This window comes from Mixophyes fleayi, chromosome 3, assembly GCF_038048845.1.
Source record: "Mixophyes fleayi isolate aMixFle1 chromosome 3, aMixFle1.hap1, whole genome shotgun sequence".
NCBI lineage: Eukaryota > Metazoa > Chordata > Amphibia > Anura > Limnodynastidae > Mixophyes > Mixophyes fleayi.
The window spans coordinates 64561936-64583494 of record NC_134404.1 but is presented as its reverse complement, the minus strand read 5'-3'; the positions used below and the strand labels follow the sequence as shown (position 1 = coordinate 64583494).

The 21559-nt window shown below is 41.4% G+C and overlaps 1 pseudogene; it reads left to right on the top strand.

Moving 5' to 3' along the window:
- Positions 1 to 664: 664 nt before the first annotated feature.
- On the top strand, positions 665 to 1309 carry LOC142143131 (alpha-1,4-N-acetylglucosaminyltransferase pseudogene; annotated as a pseudogene).
- The last annotated feature ends 20250 nt before the right edge of the window (positions 1310 to 21559 follow it).

Genomic DNA, 21559 nt, shown 5'->3' with positions numbered 1-21559 from the left:
CAAAATTTTGGGTCCATGACCAGGAAACACCCTCAGAACTTTATCCCATTGAGAACCTCTGATCAATTCTCAAGAGGCGGGTGGACAAACAAAGACCCACAAATTCTGACAAACTCCAAGCATTGATTAGGCAAGAATGGGCGGCCATCAGTCAGTATGTGGCCTAGAAGTTGATTGACAGCATGCCAGGGCGAATTGCAGAGGTTTTCAAAAAGAAGGGTCAACACTGCTGATATTGACTCTTTGCATAAACTTAATGTAATTGTCAATAAAAGCCTTTGACATTTATGAAATGCTTGTAATTTTACTTCTGTATAACATAGCAACATCTGACAAAAAGGTCTAAAAACACTGAAGCAGCAAATTTTGTGAAAACCAATATTTGCGTCATTCTCAAAACTTTTGGCCATGACTGTACATCCCTGTTGTCGGAATTCTACTCATTGGTATATGACTACCACTGGGCTGGGGGGACACATATCAAATGCACTGAAATGAAATGAGAAGTGTTCAAAATAATGCATAGCAGTTTCTACAAAGCAATTAAAAACACAAAAATGTATTGTCTCAGTTGGTAGAATAATTTTTATTTCCCCCTCTGTTTACATAACAACAGTATCCACTATCTGTTTACTATTTTCCTTTCTTTATAAAATACTGACACTTATCTGAGTTTTCATTTTACTTGCAGGTCAATCCAAAAGCAGAAATCCACTGGACCCATATCAGTGCTGATGCCTGTAGGTTGGCTCTGATGTGGAAATATGGCAGCCTTTATATGGACACTGACACTATCTCAATTCGGACCATCCCACATAAGAACTTTCTGGCTGGAGAATCTAATCAGATTTCTAGCAATGGTGTCTTTGGGTTCACTTCCCATGATTATTTCAACTGGAAAAGTATGATAGATTTTGCTCAAAATTATAATGGCCAAATATGGGGACAACAAGGACCACTTCTCTTTACCCGCATTCTAAAACAGTACTGTGTCTTACCTAACTTTAAGAGTGTTGAAGATATAACATGTGGAAATATCACCTTCTTACATCCTGACCGGTTTTATCCTCTTCGAGACGCATCTTGGAAAAGGTATCATGAGGTGTGGGAAACATTGCCAACTTTCAATGACTCTTATGCATTGCACCTGTGGAATTACATGGGCCGTGGGAAATTAATTATGATTCCTGGTAGTAACACATTGGTGGAACATCTCTACAAACAGCATTGTCCTTCTACATATGCAGAGATGATAAGGAAATAGAAGGGTGTAGTACCTATTAACGGTACTGACTACCCCGACAAAGAAGAGGACCTGAAAAAAATCCTACTTACCAGGATGCAGATGTCTTCAGGGACCCAGCTGTCATTGATGCAATGTAAGTATTATTTTAGGGATTATGAGTATTAGGTTTAGACAGGTAAGGTTAGGGTTAACCCTAACCCTAATCCTAACTCTAACCCCTAAATAAATGAATGACAGCTGGGTCCGTGAATGACAGCTGGGTCTGTCCATTGCAGTTTTAAGACAAGTCACGTTTTCTTTTGACATCATCTAACACAGTCGGCAACACACCAAGTCGTCCCCTGAAGACATTTGCATCTCGGTAAGTAGGATTTTTTTCAGGTCGCTGCAGTATCAAGTCAGTGTCCTCCTGTCGTCCTCTTCGTTGTCGGGGTAGTCGGTACTGTTAAACTGACTACCACCGAATTAGAAAATGTGGAGCTATGTCACAGCTATAACATTCATAGTAATTTACATATAGGTGATGTGTCAAACTAAGGATTAACAGTATCCATGTACTGAATTTATGCAGGTAACCCAATGATTTACAGGGCCTGCATCATTAAGGAGAGCAAAGCATAAAAAATGAGTAACTGTGCACCTGGGCAAATCCATGTTGCATTAAAGGGGGAGGTAAATTTAATATGTAGGGACAGATTTATAGTTTGGGTAGGGCATGCCCTTGAACAACTTTAAATTTCAGTGTAAAAATAAAGCTAACAGATATCTGTGTGCTACATGACAAACAGTCAGTATTTAAGTTATGTGCAAAATAATAAACTAATTTGCACAGCTTGCATTGTAACATGGTTTATCCAGGAGCAAATTTACGCCATTATTTTGCTTTGCTCTGCTTAATGACTCTGTCCCACATTGTTTATAAGTGTATTTTGATTAATGAAGGCACAATACATGTACATATTCTAGCGCTAAGCATTATTCTTATACAGATATTAGTTTCTCTATATACTACATTCTAGTCTCTTCCTTTGTCAAGTGAAACCTTGGTCTCACATATCCCACGCAATAAGGGGACTTGAATTTGTGGGAGTTTGAATTATACTTTGATTAGGCACCTCTGGTGTTAGTGATAATGAATATGTCTTTGTTTTTCTGTAAGTTAAATGTTGGGTGATCATCTTTCCTTGTAGGATTGTACTAACTCTCCTTGTAGTTTATAACTATACTCCATGTGGATCCCTGTGCCTTCAAATGGGTTCTTCTTAAACCTGTAGAGGGGACAATTCTACACTCCAGCCCAGTAAGTAGCTGCAAATTTGCATGCACACTAAAATAAATTACCTTACATCAGGATTAAGTGGGATGGGTGTGGGGACTATCATTTGTGCAATATGACTGCTCAAAACTTCAGTTTTATATACTGCATATGTGCATTCCAGAGAACACACAAATCTGTGAATTAGCAGCTCTGCCATTTTGTAAGACCAAACTCACTCCGTGATAATGATGAATCTTGAACTAACCACAGGAAGCGATGGCACACCATGTATGTATTCACCATCACACATCACCATTTATTTTATATAGTGCCACTAATTCTGCAGCACTGAGAGCTCACTCACATCAGTCCCTGCCCCATTGGGGCTTACAGTATAAAACCCCTATAACACACATAGACTAGGGTCAATTTGTTAGCAGCCAATTAACCTGTGGGAGGAAACCAGAGCATCTGGAGAAAACCCACGCAAACACGGGGAGAACATACAAACTCCTCACAGATAAGGTCATGGTCGGGAATTTAACTCATGACGTCAGTGCTGTAAGGTAGAAGTGCTAACCACTACGCCCCGTGCTGCCAAAGGTATGCATCTATTATTAGTATTGCTTCAAGGATTTTGAGTGGAAGAGTTTCAATAGTTTTCTTAAATTTTGATATATGAGTAAGTATCAGAAGCCTTATTCGGTCATGTTAAACTGTAAGGTATTTTGTCTAGGAGATATATATATATATATATATATATATATATATATATATATATATATATCATCATCATCATTTATTTATATAGCGCCACTAATTCCGCAGCGCTGTACAGAGAACTCATTCACATCAGTCCCTGCTCCATTGGAGCTTACAGTCTAAATTCCCTAATACAGACACACACTCACACACAAACAGACAGGGAGACAGACAGAGAGGGAGAGACTAGGGTCAATGTCTGGAAAGCAGCCAATTAACCTACCAGTATGTTTTTGGAGTGGAAACCGGAGAAAGGAAACTGGAGCACCCGGAGGAAACCCACGCAAACACAGGGAGAACATTCAAACTCCACACAGATAAGGCCATGTTCGGGAATTGAAAAGGCAGAAGTGCTAACCACTAGGCCACTGTGCAATATATATGTGTATATATATATATATATATATATATACATATACAAGTTAACCCGTGCATGATACTCATGCATTCTAGTCAAATCAAGCTACTTAAGGTGTTAAAAAGGTTGTCATCTTCATCGCCACACACACACACGCCACTAGGCTTTTATATATTAGATAATGCTAAGAATTTAGTAGGTCAGTGTAGTATATAACTCCGCCCAGCAGGTGGCGCTGCAGCTTGAGCACTCTGTCACCCGGTAGTTTTTTCCACACACACACTAACACAGCATGTGTGTTCATGAGGTAAAATTACCTCACGAAAATGAGTTTGAGCCCTCAACTCGTAAATTTAGCCTTTACTACCCCTACCACGGGGGGAAGGGAGGATGATGGAAGTTAACTGACTTCACTATTATAATTTTTTTGTCAAATAATGTCAGTATACCAAATTTTAGGTCAATTGGATGAGCCCTTTCTGAGAAAATAGTTTTTTCCACACACGCACATACTAACACACGCCGCTAGGCTTTTATATATTAGAAGATAATGCTAAGAATTTAGTAGGTCAGTGTAGTATATAACTCCGCCCAGCAGGTGGCGCTGCAGCTTGAGCACTCTGTCACCTGGTAGTTTTTTCCACACACACACACACACACACTAACACACGCCGCTAGGCTTTTATATATTTTATATATATATATATATATATATATATATATATATATATATATATATATATATATTACTAGAACAAAGCACAGGCGGGGCGCCTCATAGTGTTATACCAGGACAACAAGGAACAAAATATGTATATATATGCGTACCGTCAGGTAAAGATGTATAATCTAGACTTGAGTGGATCCTCTTAGGGAGTAGTAACACTGGATCTCAACTCAGGAACAATCCAAAGGCGTGGAAAAAGGCAAACATAGTATAATATTGTAATGCAAAAGATAATGCACCACGTGAAACACCACAGAATATTCAAAAGGGTGTGATATTCAAGAATGCACCAGGGTATATATATAGAACAGCGTAGCCCAGGAAAACACACACCACTTTATGTGTAGGTAATAATTCATATGCGTACCAGAAATATGAGCATAATAGCCAAAAGATGTTTTCTTTATAAGCAGCTGTATCTCATACAATGGATACCCAGGGATATGGGCATAATAGCCAGAAGATGTTTTCTTTAAAAGCAGCTGTATCTCGTGCAATGGACACCTGAAACCAGGAACAGAAACACATGCAGGTAATCCAGGAACAGACACATGAGCAGGCTAGGAACTTCAATGACCAGTTCCTAGCCTGCTCATGTGTCTGTTCCTGGATTACCTGCATGTGTTTCTGTTCCTGGTTTCAGGTGTCCATTGCACGAGATACAGCTGCTTTTAAAGAAAACATCTTCTGGCTATTATGCCCATATCCCTGGGTATCCATTGTATGAGATACAGCTTCTTATAAAGAAAACATCTTTTGGCTATTATGCTCATATTTCTGGTACGCATATGAATTATTACCTACACATAAAGTGGTGTGTGTTTTCCTGGGCTACGCTGTTCTATATATATACCCTGGTGCATTCTTGAATATCACACCCTTTTGAATATTCTGTGGTGTTTCACGTGGTGCATTATCTTTTGCACTACAATATTATACTATGTTTGCCTTTTTCCACGCCTTTGGATTGTTCCTGAGTTGAGATCCAGTGTTACAACTCCCTAAGAGGATCCACTCAAGTCTAGATTATACATCTTTACCTGACGGTACGCATATATATACATATTTTGTTCCTTGTTGTCCTGGTATAACACTATGAGGCGCCCCGCCTGTGCTTTGTTCTAGTGACTATTTTCTTCTGGATTGACCATCTGGATACAGGCTTATACGTGGCTGCCACTCACACATGAGTGAAGTGATTGTGGACTACTAATTATTATATTTGATACTATATAGTATTGTGAACCTCTATATATAATACTAACTGATGTGGTAGATAGCGCCAGTGTATATCTATTGTTGTGGTTATATATATATATATGTATGTGTATTTGTTTGTGTATATAATATAGGGTGTGGTGTTTTCACAGTAACTTCCTTTAAAATTGTAAGACTACTGACTATCAGACTAATTAATATAGGTCTTGACAGGAGTCACCATTCTCACACTTAGAACTTTCCAATGAGTGGCCCCATCTATCCTTTTATGTTGAACTCTGCCAACTCCATTGACCTCGAAAATAGTAGGTGTTTTCTTGTCCTGGTCTCCCTCTCCATTAGCAACCATTAGCTCTACGTGATCTTGCCTCCCCCATCCCTGTTTCCTCCCCAGTCTATCCTCCTTTTTCCTTGTACACCTCTTATTCTTGATTTTGTTTGAAAAAAGTTGACCTTGTATTTTGCATTCTTTTCTGTCATTGTATCAGCATAACATATGTAACTTTTACCTTTGTCTGTTGAAAATAAAATGTTTAAAAAAAATTGCTCTTTCTGTTTAGACAATAAGTCAATTAAATAGACTCTAGGATATATCTGGGTAGAAAGTGTATGTACATGTGTATACCAGAATCTCAAGTTTAAAATACCTATTATACGTAGAAATGGTTTTCATTATGTTTTGTCTAAGGTAGGGGTCATTCAAATTGAAGATACATTTGTTGACAAGAAGATGTTACCAAAGGCAATGATCTAATAGGAATTTCCAGTTACATTGGAAAGGTTCATTTGTTGATATAACACGATTGTACCAACTACCAAGATCGAATTAAAATGATTCTGTTGTAGTACAGTGTTGTTGTCTTGTTTATATGTTATTTACAATTCAAGTAGCACAGGAGATACCTTGATGAAAGGAAACTGTACATAATTTATGACACTCTAATTTAAATTTCACATACAGATAGGCAGTCTGAGAAAAATGTTTTGATCATCATTGGAAAAATCTGAAATAGAGTGATGAATGGGGTATAAACAAAATACAGATAGTTGGAGGAAGCAAACAGAATCACAAATGAGGAGAGAGAAAGGAAAAGGGAGATGAAGAAATTTGGAGTGAACAATAGGTGTTGTACAAAAGACAGAGAAGGACACACAGACATCTCATGCATCAGGTAGCTATATTATGCATCTCATGCATTATATTTATATATTGTGACAAGCATGCCGACCAGATGATGCTTACACAGGTTTGCTGCACTTTGCTCAGGGATGTCAGGATGGTACAGTCAGCAAGTCTTGTAATTCCAGCAGTCAAACAAACAAAAGTATTTACAATTTCCCGCGACCCTGCATTGAGCTAAACGATCAGTCATCTCACTAATGACCGGCCAACTATTTCAGCGCCAGTCTCCTCCAACCACAACACAAATCCAGCTATTTATGCTTCCTCCCCACCGCTAACTACCTCAACTAGAAATTAATCACACCCATGTGCTCCACCTGTGAGCCTGTGATCTGTGTGTAGAGAAGTGTGGAGAACTAACCCTGTCTGCAGCATGAGTCTATAGACTGCCAGAGAAATTATTAGTCTCTCCCTTAACAGAGCATATTTACATGAGAGAGCATGTGTGTTTTTACGCATAGCTGACAGTCTATGCTCCACAGTGAAGTGGAAAGGCTGCAATATCTCACTCTGGCATTGATCTCTTTGTTTACTTACAACCATTTTAACAGTGCATGGTCCATCACCAGGGTAAACTCCCTATTTAAGTGGTAATAGTGGAGGGCTTCAACACCCCATTTGATCGGCTTCTCCTTGAAACTCAGTACTTTACAACTGAATCACGCAGGGGCATACGGTTGGTAGGAGACACTAGCCTCCATGGGTATCAGGCCCGCCGCTACCCGGCAAGTGAACCTGACAGGGGAGCAAGGCGTCAGCAGGAGCAAATTTTTAGTAGGGAAGGCACACTTTCATGACAGCCCAGTTCAGGAGCAGGACATGGTGGGAGCAGTGGGCTACAAGTGGAGGAAAGAGTGGTATCTGCAGCCAGGGTCATAGTGTGCCCCAGTAGGATACCTCGGCCCCGCGGCACTGCTGTAATGATGGGAGCACCCAGGGTAGGGACGCAAGAGGCTGAGTCAAGGGTTGTTTTCCGCAGCAGGGCATCCAGTTCACAGTGTTCACAGAGGGGCAGGAGCTGCTCTCGTGCTGCGTCATCTGAGGATTGCCAAGCGTCACTGTGTTTGTTTGATGAGAATGAAACTAACCTATCTTTCCCAGCAGAGGACGCGGCTGACCAGGCAATGGATGCGGATCAGTATTCTCACAGCAGCAGTTACAGGTCGGAGCAACTGCAGGAGGGCCCGGATTCCATATCAGGTTCCTCTGATGGATATCGGGGAATGGATGAGTCTCTGGTTGACAATCTTGATGACAAATTGCTTGTCTGGTCAGAATGTTATAGCACTAGTCAGAATTCGGATAGTTCTGGTGCATGCCCTCCCAAATTGATGAAAACACTGCGCAAATGCTTTGTCCCACAGAAGGGTGTGCATAGGACAGGTGGGCATAGTAGGGCGATCCGGCTCACAGGATCTGAGATGCTGCGCTGCGAGAATACGGCCATATATACAGGGGTTCGTGCTTCAGTGCCGGATAGGATTCTTAAGGGGCGATATGTGGATATGTTCACCGCTACCGGGAGGGTCAGGTATCTGTGGTCAATTGATGGGCTACGCATTGAGCATCTGGGAATCAGGTTTCAGGACCCGGCCTTCTACAGGCCTGATGGGGTGCACCTTACGGGAGGTAGGGTTAAGTATTTTTATATGGGAGATTTATGAGGCGTTAGGCAACTGGCTTAAGGTGTAGTATGGTGATGGGCCTAGGTTCAGGAGGGAACCTGGCGTGGCAGGTGAACACTGTACAGGATAAGCAATGTGGTAAAGCACATATTTATGTTAGTCAGGCTTTTGGAACTCATGCCCTTTAAAGAGGCAGCTTAGGTTCGGTGCAAGTGCATCTCTTCTGGGCTGACTTGCGGTGCATTATGATTATCCAAGAGGGGTACAAGTTCCGTGATGCCTGTGGACGGAAGGACAAGGTCGAGTACAGTGTTCTCCCGCCACCATTGCAGCTTTAATTTAAGTTAAATAAACATGAGTTATTTGCCAACAAGTTGGTATGGTGTCTTTAATATATATTACTTAAGAGTTAAGTTTAAGTATAATGTTTATTGATTATGTTATCAACTGTAAGATTACCAACACAGCTCTTCTCTTTGGGTGTATATTAGACCATACACTTATTGGTGCAAATTCAGACAAAAAGCCTGCAAGGACTTGTAAGTTCGGGTGGGTTCGGTTTTAAGGAAACCGAGCCCGCCCATCTCTAACATAAACTTTGGATATATACTATGTTCCAGTCAGATATGAATTACTGTGTTTTTCTGTGCCCGGTTGTGATACTGAATCAATGCCTTGTAATACACTCAATCAAAATAAATACTGTTTTGAAATCTATGGAATCATTAATAATTGTTTAGTTGACATTGAAATAACAAATACAACTATACATGTACCATATGGTGATGATGACGGTGCATAGAGGGCCCCATGACAAATTTGTGATGGTCCCCAAACATTTCTAATTAAGCCTCTGTTATGGATTATATACATTGCCTATGAAGCGTCTACAGGTTTCTTTTACACACAATTCCCTAAAGTCTCAGCTAGAGACACAGGTTGTTGTATATGAATCTATGCTGTCACTTTAATTATATTTGTCATTTTATCGCATTATCCTTCCTGAATGGAAACATTTCTTCTTTGTATTTAAAACACATAGCAGACTTACCTGTGATATGCAGGAAAAGATAATATACATATAAAATAGTCTATTTAGTTATATGCAGAATGAATGTATCAAAGGACTCATAATGTAATAAAATGTGTCTTAAATAATTTAATGAAGCTTTATTGACACATATTAATTATATACTTTTACCTGTATACCTACCTGTTGTGCTTAATACAGTTTTATCCATTAGTTGTTTATACTGTATGTCATATAATGTTTATGGCTGAGTGTTCTTTTTTCATTTGTCTTAATCCTTATTTCAAGGATCCTTTGTCAATTTTGTTTATCCATCCGTAAAATATAACAAGTAATTTTAAAATAAATGACACAATAAAAGTAAAATCTGCCATTATATATTCAACAAAAAAATAAACCAACCTGAGGAAGCCACGTGTGAAAGAGTAAGCAAAGCCCTCTGCTTCCATATCAGTAAAGACGGTAACGTGAATCAGGTTCTGCTAATATGGTGCACTTTGTTATTTGACCATCTGGATGTGCTGCTGGCTCTATATATATAAAATCAAAGTCTTTGGCAGTTCAATCTGGAGCATTTTGTGTTAATACCATCTGCAGTGATCTCAGTGAACTAATTGTTACTGCTCATTAGACAGGATATTAAAAGTTATAATGTCATTCCCATGCAATTTGAAGTCCAGCATTCTACAGTGAGAAAGATTATTCACAAATGGAGAACATTGAAGACATCTAGCAGCCTACCCAGGAATGAGCAGAAAAAGCTACATACAGGGATCTACATGTCTGTTGTCACCAAGGTAAATGCAAAGGACAATGACTCTTACATCAGAAAAAAACTGGACATGTATAGTTTGATACATACTTGCTGGCATTTGTGATCTCCCGTCCAGGAGGGGAGATCTCGCTGCCAAATCCTGGGGACATGATCATTTGAACAGCGTCATTAAGCACCACCCCCTCTGCAAAATGACACCATTTTTGGCCTATTATAGTGTGGGGTGGGGCCACAATGATGCGATTCCCACTGCATTGCTACACTAAGCCCCGCCCCCACCCACTTCACTAAGGCAGAGGGTAGGATGCGGGATGTTGCACTGCTTCCCTGGGAGTCTGGGAGAACTCACAGAAATTCGGGAGTATCCTGGACATTTCAGGAAAATAGGCACCTATGGTTTTATATGAATGACAAAGTAAAATCTTTTATGTGTTATCTGTCATTAGATTTATCAAATTTAAGGCCTGGTGAGAACTAGACGAATATTAAATATGTCCTGATAGGTATAGACATATTTTTCACACAGAGACATCTAATGGTATGAAAGATAAAATCATTGTAGGGATGTGCACTGGCCACTTTTGGTGTCTCGTGTTTTGTGTTTTGGATTCGGATTTTCTTGAGGTTTTGGGTTCGGATTTGTTTCGCAAAACACCTGCCGAAAGGTTTTGGATTAGGATTTTTTTTTAAAAAAGCATAAAAAGTTCAAAAATCAAGTTTTTGGGTTTATTTTCACTCCTACGCTATTATTAACCTCAATAGCATTCAATAACAATCATTTCCACTAATTTACAGTGTATTCTGAACACCTCACAATATTATTATTAGTCCAAAACGTTGCAACGAGGTATCTTTCTGGACTGCGTAGTGGAGTGGTCCCCACAATATAATAAGAAAACCATCAACTGGTCTTAATTACACCAAAAATTGTACCTGGACTGCGTAGAGGAGTAGTCACCACAATATAATAAGAAAACCATCAACTGGTCTTCTTAATTATACCAAAAATTGTACCTGGACTGCGTAGAGGAGTGGGTCACCACAATATAATAAGAAAACCATCAACTGGTCTTAATTACACCAAAAATTGTATCTGGACTGCGTAGAGGAGTGGTCCCTACAATATAATTAAAAAACCCTCCACGGGTCTGAATTCCAAAAAAAAAGTTTCTTGACTGCGTAGTGGGGTGGCCCCGGTACACAATTTTTTACCGGGGCCACAATATAATAAAAAAAAACCTCAACTGGTCTCAATTCCACCAAACAAGTATCTGGACTGCATAGTGGAGTGGTCCCCACAATATAATAAAAAAAACCCTCAACTGGTCTGAATTCCACCAAAAAAGTATTTGGACTGCGTAGTGGACGGAGTGGTCCCCACAATATAATAAAAAAAAAACTCAACTGGTCTGAATTCCAGGGAACAGATGGCGGACACTGGATGGACGTCTAAAACCAACATAGCAGTTAAGGGCGCAGTTCCTCTTTTTTGTGACTGCACAAACAATTAACGTAGTAATAGAAATGACAGTTTTTTTTGTTTTAAATAGAGAAAGAAAGAAGGTAGTACTTTAAATGGCAGTTATTTAGTTTCTTTTAAATAGAGAAAGAAAGAAGGTAGTACTAGAAATGGCAGTTAGTTAGTTTCTTTTAAATAGAGAAAGAAAGAAGGTAGTACTAGAAATGGCAGTTATTTTTTTTTTTTTGAAATAGAGAAAGAAAGAAGGTAGTACTATAAATGTCAGTTATTTTTTTTTTTTAAATATAGAAAGAAAGAAGGTAGCAATAGAAATGGCAGTTCCTCTTTTTTGGAACTGCACAAACAGTGATGAAAATGAAGGTGGAGCTGGTGGCATGTCACGGTCCTCTTCAGAGGACAATCTCCTGACCAGCAGGTCTTTGCACCGCTGTAGACTTGTGTCCGCCGGAAACAGAGACACAACATACGCTTTAAACCGAGGATCGAGAACGGTGGGCAGAATGTATTCCTCTGACTTTACAAGACTGACCACCCTCGGATCCTGGCAAAGCGTACGAAGGGCTTCATCCACAAGAGCTACATGCTTGGTGGAATAGCAATGGTGTACCAGCTCCTCCTTTACTTTCTCCAGCTGCTTCTGCAAAAGCCTGATCAGGGGAATCACCTGACTCAAGCTGGCAGTGTCGGAACTGACTTCTCGTGTGGCAAGTTCAAATGGCTGCAGAACCTTGCACAACACGGAAATCATTCTCCAGTGCGCTTGACTCAGGCGCATCCCCACTCCTTTTCCTATGTCGTAGGTGGCTGTGTAGGCTTGAATGGCCTTTTGATGCTCCTCCATCCTCTGCAGCATATAGAGGGTGGAGTTCTAGCATGTCACTACCTCTAGTTAATTTAGATTGCAAGGCTTGTAAATACTTTGAAGATAAAAAAAGCAGGCTGCACAGACTGTGGAGCTAGAAAGTGAAATTAAATGGACCACGTTACTTTGGTGGCTATCTATGCCCCCCCCCACCCCCCCCGCCCTACACTTGTAGTGAATATAAAAAAAGCAGCCTGCATAGACTGTAGAACTAGAAATTCAAATATACAAAGAAATGGACAAAGGCAGTTTGGTATCTGTCTGCATCAGATCCCCTCTCCACTAGGAGTAAAATAGAAAACTATTCAGTCGTTATATAATCTAGAATATAAATAGAAATTGAGAAAGGCAATTTGGTATCTGTCTGCATCATAATCATCAACATCCTCCTCAGCGCCAGCTACATCAATATCCTCCTCCCGGTGTACAACATTCACACCTTCATTAGCCAAATCTGAAACTGGACTGTGGGTGATCCTTCCAGCATATGCAGAGGGCGTGCTGCAAATGCTGGATGGAGTCACCTCTTCCCGTACAGTGATGGGAAGGTCAGGCTTCATAACCACCAACACCCTTGGACTCGCCTTGGGGATTTGTGATGTCATCTGTTTAGAAGGCAGAGTTCTTTGCTGTTTTGTTGTTGTTGCTGACAGCATAACTCTCTTAAATTTTTTGTAGGGGTTGGAGGAGGAGGGCTTAGATCTTTGGGTGAAGCTGGACCACTAGTCATGAACACGGGCCAGGGCCTAAGCCGTTCCTTGCCACTACGTGTCGTAAATGGCATATTGCCAACTTTACGTTTCTCCTCAGATGATTTTAAGTTTCTCTTTTTGCTATTTTTTGAGAACTTGGGCTTTTTGGATTTTGCATGCCCTGTACTAAGAGATTGGGCATCGGGCTTGCCAGACGACGTTGATGGCATTTCATCGTCTATGTCATGACTAGTGGCAGCAGCTTCAGCATTAGGAGGAAGTGGGTCTTGATCTTTCCCTACTTTATCCTACAAATTTTGGTTTTCCATTATATGTAGCACAAGAGAGCGTACCCCTAAGCCACACACACTCGGCAAAGCCTTTAAAAATTGTATGCGGCACAGGAGAGTACCACTGGACTTATACTGCTGAATCAGTGAACTTTGTATATCAGTACCACTGGACTTATACTGCTGAATCAGTGAACTTTGTAATATATCAGTACCACTGGACTTATACTGCTGAATCAGTGAACTTTGTAATATATCAGTACCACTGGACTTATACTGCTGAATCAGTGAACTTTGTAATAGCAGTACCACTGGACTTATACTGCTGAATCAGTGAACTTTGTAATATATCAGTACCACTGGACTTATACTGCTGAATCAGTGAACTTTGTAATATATCAGTACCACTGGACTTATACTGCTGAATCAGTGAACTTTGTAATATATCAGTACCACTGGACTTATACTGCTGAATCAGTGAACTTTGTAATATATCAGTACCACTGGACTTATACTGCTGAATCAGTGAACTTTGTAATATATCAGTACCACTGGACTTATACTGCTGAATCAGGGAACTTTGTAATATAGCAGTACCACTGGACTTATACTGCAGAATCAGTGAACTTTGTAATATAGCAGTATACCAATGGACTTATACTGCAGGATTGTTTTGGGATATATTTTTTTTTTCTTTATAATTTCTTTTTTTGTAATTTTTTTTATAACTTTTTTGAAATTTTGTATAATTTGGGAATAATGGGGAAATAACAATGCCCTTAGAAGGACAGAGCACAGGACACAGCACCACTGGACTGAACAGGACACAGCACAGGACCCAGCAGCACCACTGAACTCACAATTGACAGAGCACAGCACACAGCACCACTGGACTGATACTGCAGAACACAGCACAGCACAGCACAGCACAGAACTAAACAGCACAGCACGAGATCTACCAGGACAGAGGACCACCTAACACACCCTCCCTCTACCCTGATCAATGCCCGAGTGAAGATGGCGGCGACTAGCGGGGAATTTATAGGATCCGAGTATCGCGAGATTCGACAGCGGAATTATGACTCCGAGCCTCGGTTTCAGGTTTTCGGATTCACGAAATCCGAGTGCGCTCATCTCTAAATCATTGTAGAAATAATCTGAAACCTCACAATTCCCTTTAGATGTCATTTAAAGACAGAATATGATGCTGATACCAGATATAAAAATATGGTGCCAGAGACAGAAGGTTACACAAATATTTAAACAATTATAATCCTTTTTACCTTTTAGGGAAAAGATTTTCAAATTCCTGGCTCATCATTTCTTATTTCACACTGTAAATCTGCTTTCATTTAGGCGTGTTGCAACATATGCAACTATAATGAAAGACACAGTCTACTAAATGTTTATTAAATCTTAAATGTTTGTTAACTCATAACTTTCTAACTTACCAGTGGTTGAAGTTCTCCAAAATATACATCCTACCAGAATTCAACCATCGCACATACATCAACAATTCATACATACATCATGATGGAGTGAAGATCAATATTTGATTACATTATTCAGATTTTGTTTTTTTTTAACATTTTATTTGCATACTTGATGTAAAAGGATTTCTGTCATTTTTATTTTGACCTTTGTAATGTAATTGTATAAAGAGCATATCTAAACTGATGCAGAACTATCATTCTGTAGAATATGTTATGTGGGGGCTTGTTTCCACCAAAACTTTGAGCATTTTGTGGCAGAGAGAACAATGTCAGGGTTGTAGCATTTATACTGTACTCTTAAAGCTTTGTTGGAAGAACTTATCGGGGTCTGAAGTTTTAAAAAAATGAACCATTTATTGCTTTATGCCCTGAGAGTACCGTTCTCTGTTTTACGCCATGACACTCATGTTCTCTGCTTTATGCTGTCACTCCTATTCTCTGCTTTATTCTCTGCTTTATGCCCTGGCACTCCGATTCTCTGCTTTATGCCCTGACAGTCCTGTTCTCTGCTTTATACCCTGACACTCCCGTTCTCTGCTTTATACCCTGACAGTCCCATTCTCTACTTTATGCCCTGACAGTCCTGTTCTCTGCTTTATGCCCTGACAGTCCTAATGTTTGCTTTATGCCCTGAAACTCCAAATCTCTGCTTTATGCCCTGTCACTCCTATTCTCTGCTTTATTCTCTGCTTTATGCCCTGTCAATCCGAATCTCTGATTTATGCCCTGACAGTCCTGTTCTCTGCTTTATGCCATGAGAGTCCTGTTATCTGCTTTATGCCATGACAGTCCTGATCTCTACTTTATGCCCTGACAGTCCTGATCTCTGTGCTTCATGCCCTGACAATCCTATTCTCTGCTTTATGCCCTGACACTCCTATTCTCTGCTTCATTCTCTGCTTTATGCCCTGACACTCCTATTCTCTACTTTATGCCCTGACAGTCCTGTTCTCTGCTTTATGCCATGAGAGTCCTGTTATCTGCTTTATGCCATGACAGTCCTGTTCTCTACTTTATGCCCTGACAATCCTATTCTCTGCTTTATTCTCTGCTTTATGCCCTGACACTCCTATTTTCTGCTTCATTCTTTGCTTTATGCCCTGACACTCCTATTCTCTGCTTCATGCCCTGACAGTCCTGTTCTCTGCTTTATGCTCTGTCAATCCAATTCTCTGCTTTCTTCTCTGCATTATGCCCTGACAGTCCTGTTATCTGCTTTATGCCCTAACACTCCCGTTCTCTGATTTATGCCGAGACTAACATTCTCTGCTTTATGCGCTGACAGTCCTGTTCTCTGCTTTATGCGCTGACATTCCCATTCTCTGATTTATGCCCTGACAGTCCTGTTATCTGCTTTATGCCCTAACACTCCCGTTCTCTGATTTATGCCGAGACTACCATTCTCTGCTTTATGCGCTGACAGTCCTGTTCTCTGCTTTATGCGCTGACATTCCCATTCTCTGATTTATGCCCTGACAGTCCTGTTCTCTGCTTTATGCCATGAATGTCACATTCTCTGATATATGCCCTGACAGTCCTGTTCTCTGCTTTATGCCCTGACAGTCCCGTTCTTTACTTTATGCCCTGATGCTCCCATTCTCTGCTTTATGCCATGTCACATCTATTCTCTGCTTTATTCTCTGCCTTATGCCCTGACAGTCCTATTCTCTGCTTTATGCTCTGACAGTTCTATTACTGCTTTATGCCTGGACACTCCTATTTTTTGCTATATGCCCTGTCACTCTGATTCTCTGCTTTCTTCTCTGCTTTATGCCCTGTCACTTCTTTTCTTTGACTTATTCTCTGCATTATGCCCTGACAGTCCTGTTCTCTGCTTTATGCCCTAACACTCCCGTTCTCTGATTTATGCTGAGACTCCCATTCTCTGCTTTATGCACTGACATTCCCATTCTCTGATTTTTGCCCTGACAGTCCTGTTCTCTGCTTTATGCCATGAATATCACGTTCTCTGATTTATGCCCTGACAGTCCTGTTCTCTGCTTTATGCCATGAGAGTCCTGTTATCTGCTTTATGCCATGACAGTCCTGTTCTCTACTTTATGCCCTGACAATCCTATTCTCTGCTTTATTCTCTGCTTTATGCCCTGACACTCCTATTCTCTGCTTCATTCTTTGCTTTATGCCCTGACACTCATATTCTCTGCTTCATGCCCTGACAGTCCTGTTCTCTGCTTTATGCTCTGTCAATCCAATTCTCTGCTTTCTTCTCTGCATTATGCCCTGACAGTCCTGTTATCTGCTTTATGCCCTAACATTCCCGTTCTCTGATTTATGCCGTGACTACCATTCTCTGCTTTATGCGCTGACAGTCCTGTTCTCTGCTTTATGCGCTGACATTCCCATTCTCTGATTTATGCCCTGACAGTCCTGGTATCTGCTTTATGCCCTAACACTCCCGTTCTCTGATTTATGCCGAGACTACCATTCTCTGCTTTATGCGCTGACAGTCCTGTTCTCTGCTTTATGCGCTGACATTCCCATTCTCTGATTTATGCCCTGACAGTCCTGTTCTCTGCTTAATGCCATGAATGTCACATTCTCTGATATATGCCATGACAGTCCTGTTCTCTGCTTTATGCCCTGAAAGTCCCGTTCTATACTTTATGCCCTGATGCTCAAATTCTCTGCTTTATGCCATTTCACATCTATTCTCTGCTTTATTATCTGCCTTATGCCCTGACAGTCCTATTCTCTGCTTTATGCTCTGACAGTTCTATTAATGCTTTATGCCTGGACACTCCTATTTTTTGCTATATGCCCTGTCACTCTGATTCTCTGCTTTCTTCTCTGCTTTATGCCCTGTCACTTCTTTTCTTTGACTTATTCTCTGCATTATGCCCTGAAAGTCCTGTTCTCTGCTTTATGCCCTAACACTCCCGTTCTCTGATTTATGCTGAGACTCCCATTTTCTGCTTTATGCACTGACATTCCCATTCTCTGATTTATGCCCTGACAGTCCTGTTCTCTGCTTTATGCCATGAATATCACGTTCTCTGATTTATGCCCTGACAGTCCTGTTCTCTGCTTTATGCCATGAGAGTCCTGTTATCTGCTTTATGCCCTGACAATCCTATTCTCTGCTTTATTCTCTGCCTTATGCCCTGACAGTCCTATTCTCTGCTTTATGCTCTAACAGTTGCCCTGACAATCCTATTACTGCTTTATGCCTGGACACTTCTATTTTTTGCTATATGCCCTGTCACTCTGATTCTCTGCTTTATTCTCTGTTTTATGCCCTGTCACTTCTTTTCTTTGACTTATTCTATGCATTATGCCCTGACAGTCCTGTTCTCTGCTGTATGCCCTGACACTCCCGTTCTCTGATTTACGCCGAGACTCCCATTCTCTGCTTTATGTGCTGACACTCCTATTCTCTGCTTTATGCGCTGACATTCCCATTGTCTGCTTTATGCCCTGACAGTCCTGTTCTCTGCTTTATGCCATGAATGTCACGTTCTATGCTTTATGCCCTGACAGTCCCGTTCTTTACTTTATGCCCTGATGCTCCCATTCTCTGCTTTATTGCCCTGTCACTCCTACTCTCTGCTTTATTCTCTGCTTTATGTCCTGACACTCCCGTTCTCTGCTTTATGCGCCGACATTCCCATTCTCTGCTCTATGCCCTGACAGTCCTGTTCTTTACTTTATGCCCTGATGCTCCCATTCTCTGCTTTATGTCCTGTCACTCCTATTCTCTGCTTTAATCTCTGCTTTATGCCCTGACAGACCTGTTCTCTGCTTTATGCCCTGACATTCCTATTCTCTGCTTTATGCCCTGACAGTCCTATTCTCTGCTTTATTCCCTGCTTCATGCCCTGTCACTCCGATTCTCTGCTTTATGCCCTGACAGTCCTGTTCTCTGCTTTATGCATTGACAGTCCTATTGTCTGCTTTATGCCATGACAGTCCTGTACTCTGGTTTATGCCCTGACAGTCCTGATCTCTGCTTCATGCCCTGAAACTCCTATTCTCTGCTTCATGCCCTGTCACTTCTTTTCTCTGCTTTGTTCTCTGCTTTATGCTCTGACACTCCTATTCTCTGCTTTATTCTCTGCTACATGCCCTGACAGTCCTGTTCTTTACTTTATGCCCTGATGCTCCCATTCTCTGCTTAGTGCCCTGACAGTCCCATTCTCTACTTCATGCCCTGATTCTCCCATTCTCTACTTTATGGCCTGACACGTCTATTCTCTGCTTTATGCCCTGTCACTCCTATTCTCTGCTTTATTTTCTTCCTTATGCTCTGACACTCCTATTCTCTGCTTTATGCGCTGCCACTCCTATTCTCTGCTTTATTCTCTGCTTTATGCCCTGCCAATCCTATTCTCTGCTTTATGCCCTGTCACTCCTATTCTCTGCTTTATTCTCTGCTTTATGCTCTGACAGATCTGTTCTCTGCTTTATGCCCTGACAGTCCAGTTCTCTGCTTTATGCAATGACAGTCCTATTCTCTGCTTTATGCTATGTCACTCCTATGCTCTGCTTTATTCTCTACTTTATGCCCTGACAGTCCTGTTCTCTGCTTTATGCCTTGTCACTTCTTTTCTCTGACTTATTCTCTGATTTATGCCGAGACTCCCATTCTCTGCTTTATGCTCTGACAGTCCTATTCTCTGTTTTATGCCCTGATGCTCCCATTCTCCGCTTTATGCCCTGACACTCCTATTCTCTGCTTAATTCTCTGCTTTATGCCCTGATAGTCCTGTTCTCTGGTTTTTGCCCTGACACTCCCATTCTCTACTTCATGCCCTGACAATCCCATTCTCTACTTCATGCCAGGATGCTCCCATTCTCTGTTTTATGCCCTGACACGTCTATTCTCTGCTTTATGCCCTGTCACTCCTATTCTCTGCTTTATTCTCTGCCTTATGTCCTGACACTCCTATTCTCTGCTTTATGCCCTGCCACTCCTATTCTCTGCTTTATAATCTGCTTTATGCCATGACAGTTCTGTTTCCTGCTTTATGCCCTGACAATCCTGTTCTCTGCTTTATGCCCTGACAGTCCAGTTCTCTGCTTTATGCACTGACAGTCCAGTTCTTCGCTTTATGTCCTGACAGGCATATTCTCTGCTTTATGCTCTGTCACTCCTATTCTCTGCTTTATTCCCTGCATTATGCCCTGACAGTCCTGTTCTCTGATTTATGCCGAGCCTCCCGTTCTCTGCTTTATGCACTGACATTCCCATTCTCTTCTTTATGCCCAGACAGTCTCGTTCTCTGCTTTACGCCTTGACTGTCACGTTCTCTGCTTTATGCCCTGACAGTCCCGTTCTTTACTTTATGCCCTGATGCTCCCATTCTGTGCTTTATGCCCTGCCACATCTATTCTCTGCTTTATTCTCTGCCTTATGCCCTGACAGTCCTGTTCTCTGCTTTATGCCCTGACAGTACCGTTCTCTGCTTTATGCCCTAACTCTCCTATGCTCTGCTTTATAACCTGTCACTCCTATGCTCTGCTTTATGTCCTGACACCTCCGTTCTCTGCTTTATGCCCTGACAGTCCCGACCTCTGCTTTATGCCCTAACAGTCCTATTTTCTGCTTTAGGCCCTGACAGTCTTGTTCTCTGCTTTATGCTCTGACAGTCTTGTTCTCTGCTTTATACCCTGACAGTCCTATTCTCTGCTTTATGCTCTGACACTTCTATTCTCTGCTTTATGCCCTGTCACTCGTATTCTCTGCTTTAGTCTCTGCTTTATATTATTATTATTATTATTATTAATTTTTATTTATAGGGCGCCACAAAGTATCCGTAGCGCCGTACAAGGACAAACAATGGCACAGTACAAGGTGAAACAGCACAGTACAAGTAACAGTAAGCACTATAACTCTGGGTGCTCAGGCACAGCATGAAAGAGAGGGAGGGAGGGGAAAAGTGAGTATAGGCAGGTAACTATGGCCCAAGAGGGTGGGCACAGATGACAGTTTGAGAGTCACTGAGGGGAGCGGAGAGAAGCGAGAGGAGACAGAGGGCAGAGGGACTGAGAAGAGGTGAGCTGAGTAGTTGGAGAGCGCAGTTAAAAGTGATGGAAACAGAAGGTAGGAGAGCCCTGCTCAAAGGAGCGAACAATCTAAAGGGAGGGGAAGACAGACAGACACATGGATGAGATGGAGAGACGGGAGAAACGGAGACGGAGTCGAGGAAGGGGGAGAAGGGAAGAAGGGATGAGAAAGAGAGGTAGCCGACCGGTGGGAGTTTAGGCATGAGACTGGAAGGCTTTAAGGAAAAGGTAGGTTTTTAATGTTCGTTTAAAAGAGGACAGATTAGGGGAAGTTCTGATGGAGCGGGGGAGCTTGTTCCAATGGAGGGGAGCGGCGCGGGAGAAGTCTTGGATACGTGCGTGAGAGGAGGTAATCAGAGGGGAAGAGAGGGGAAGAGAGGCGATGATCGTTGGGCGATCGCAGTGAGCGGGAGGGAGTGTGAATAGAGATAAGGTTTGAGATGTAGGGAGCAGTGGAGTTGGCGAGAGCCTTGTAAGTCAGAGTGAGGAGCTTGAAAAGGATTCTGTAGGGGAAGGGGAGCCAGTGAAGGGCTTGG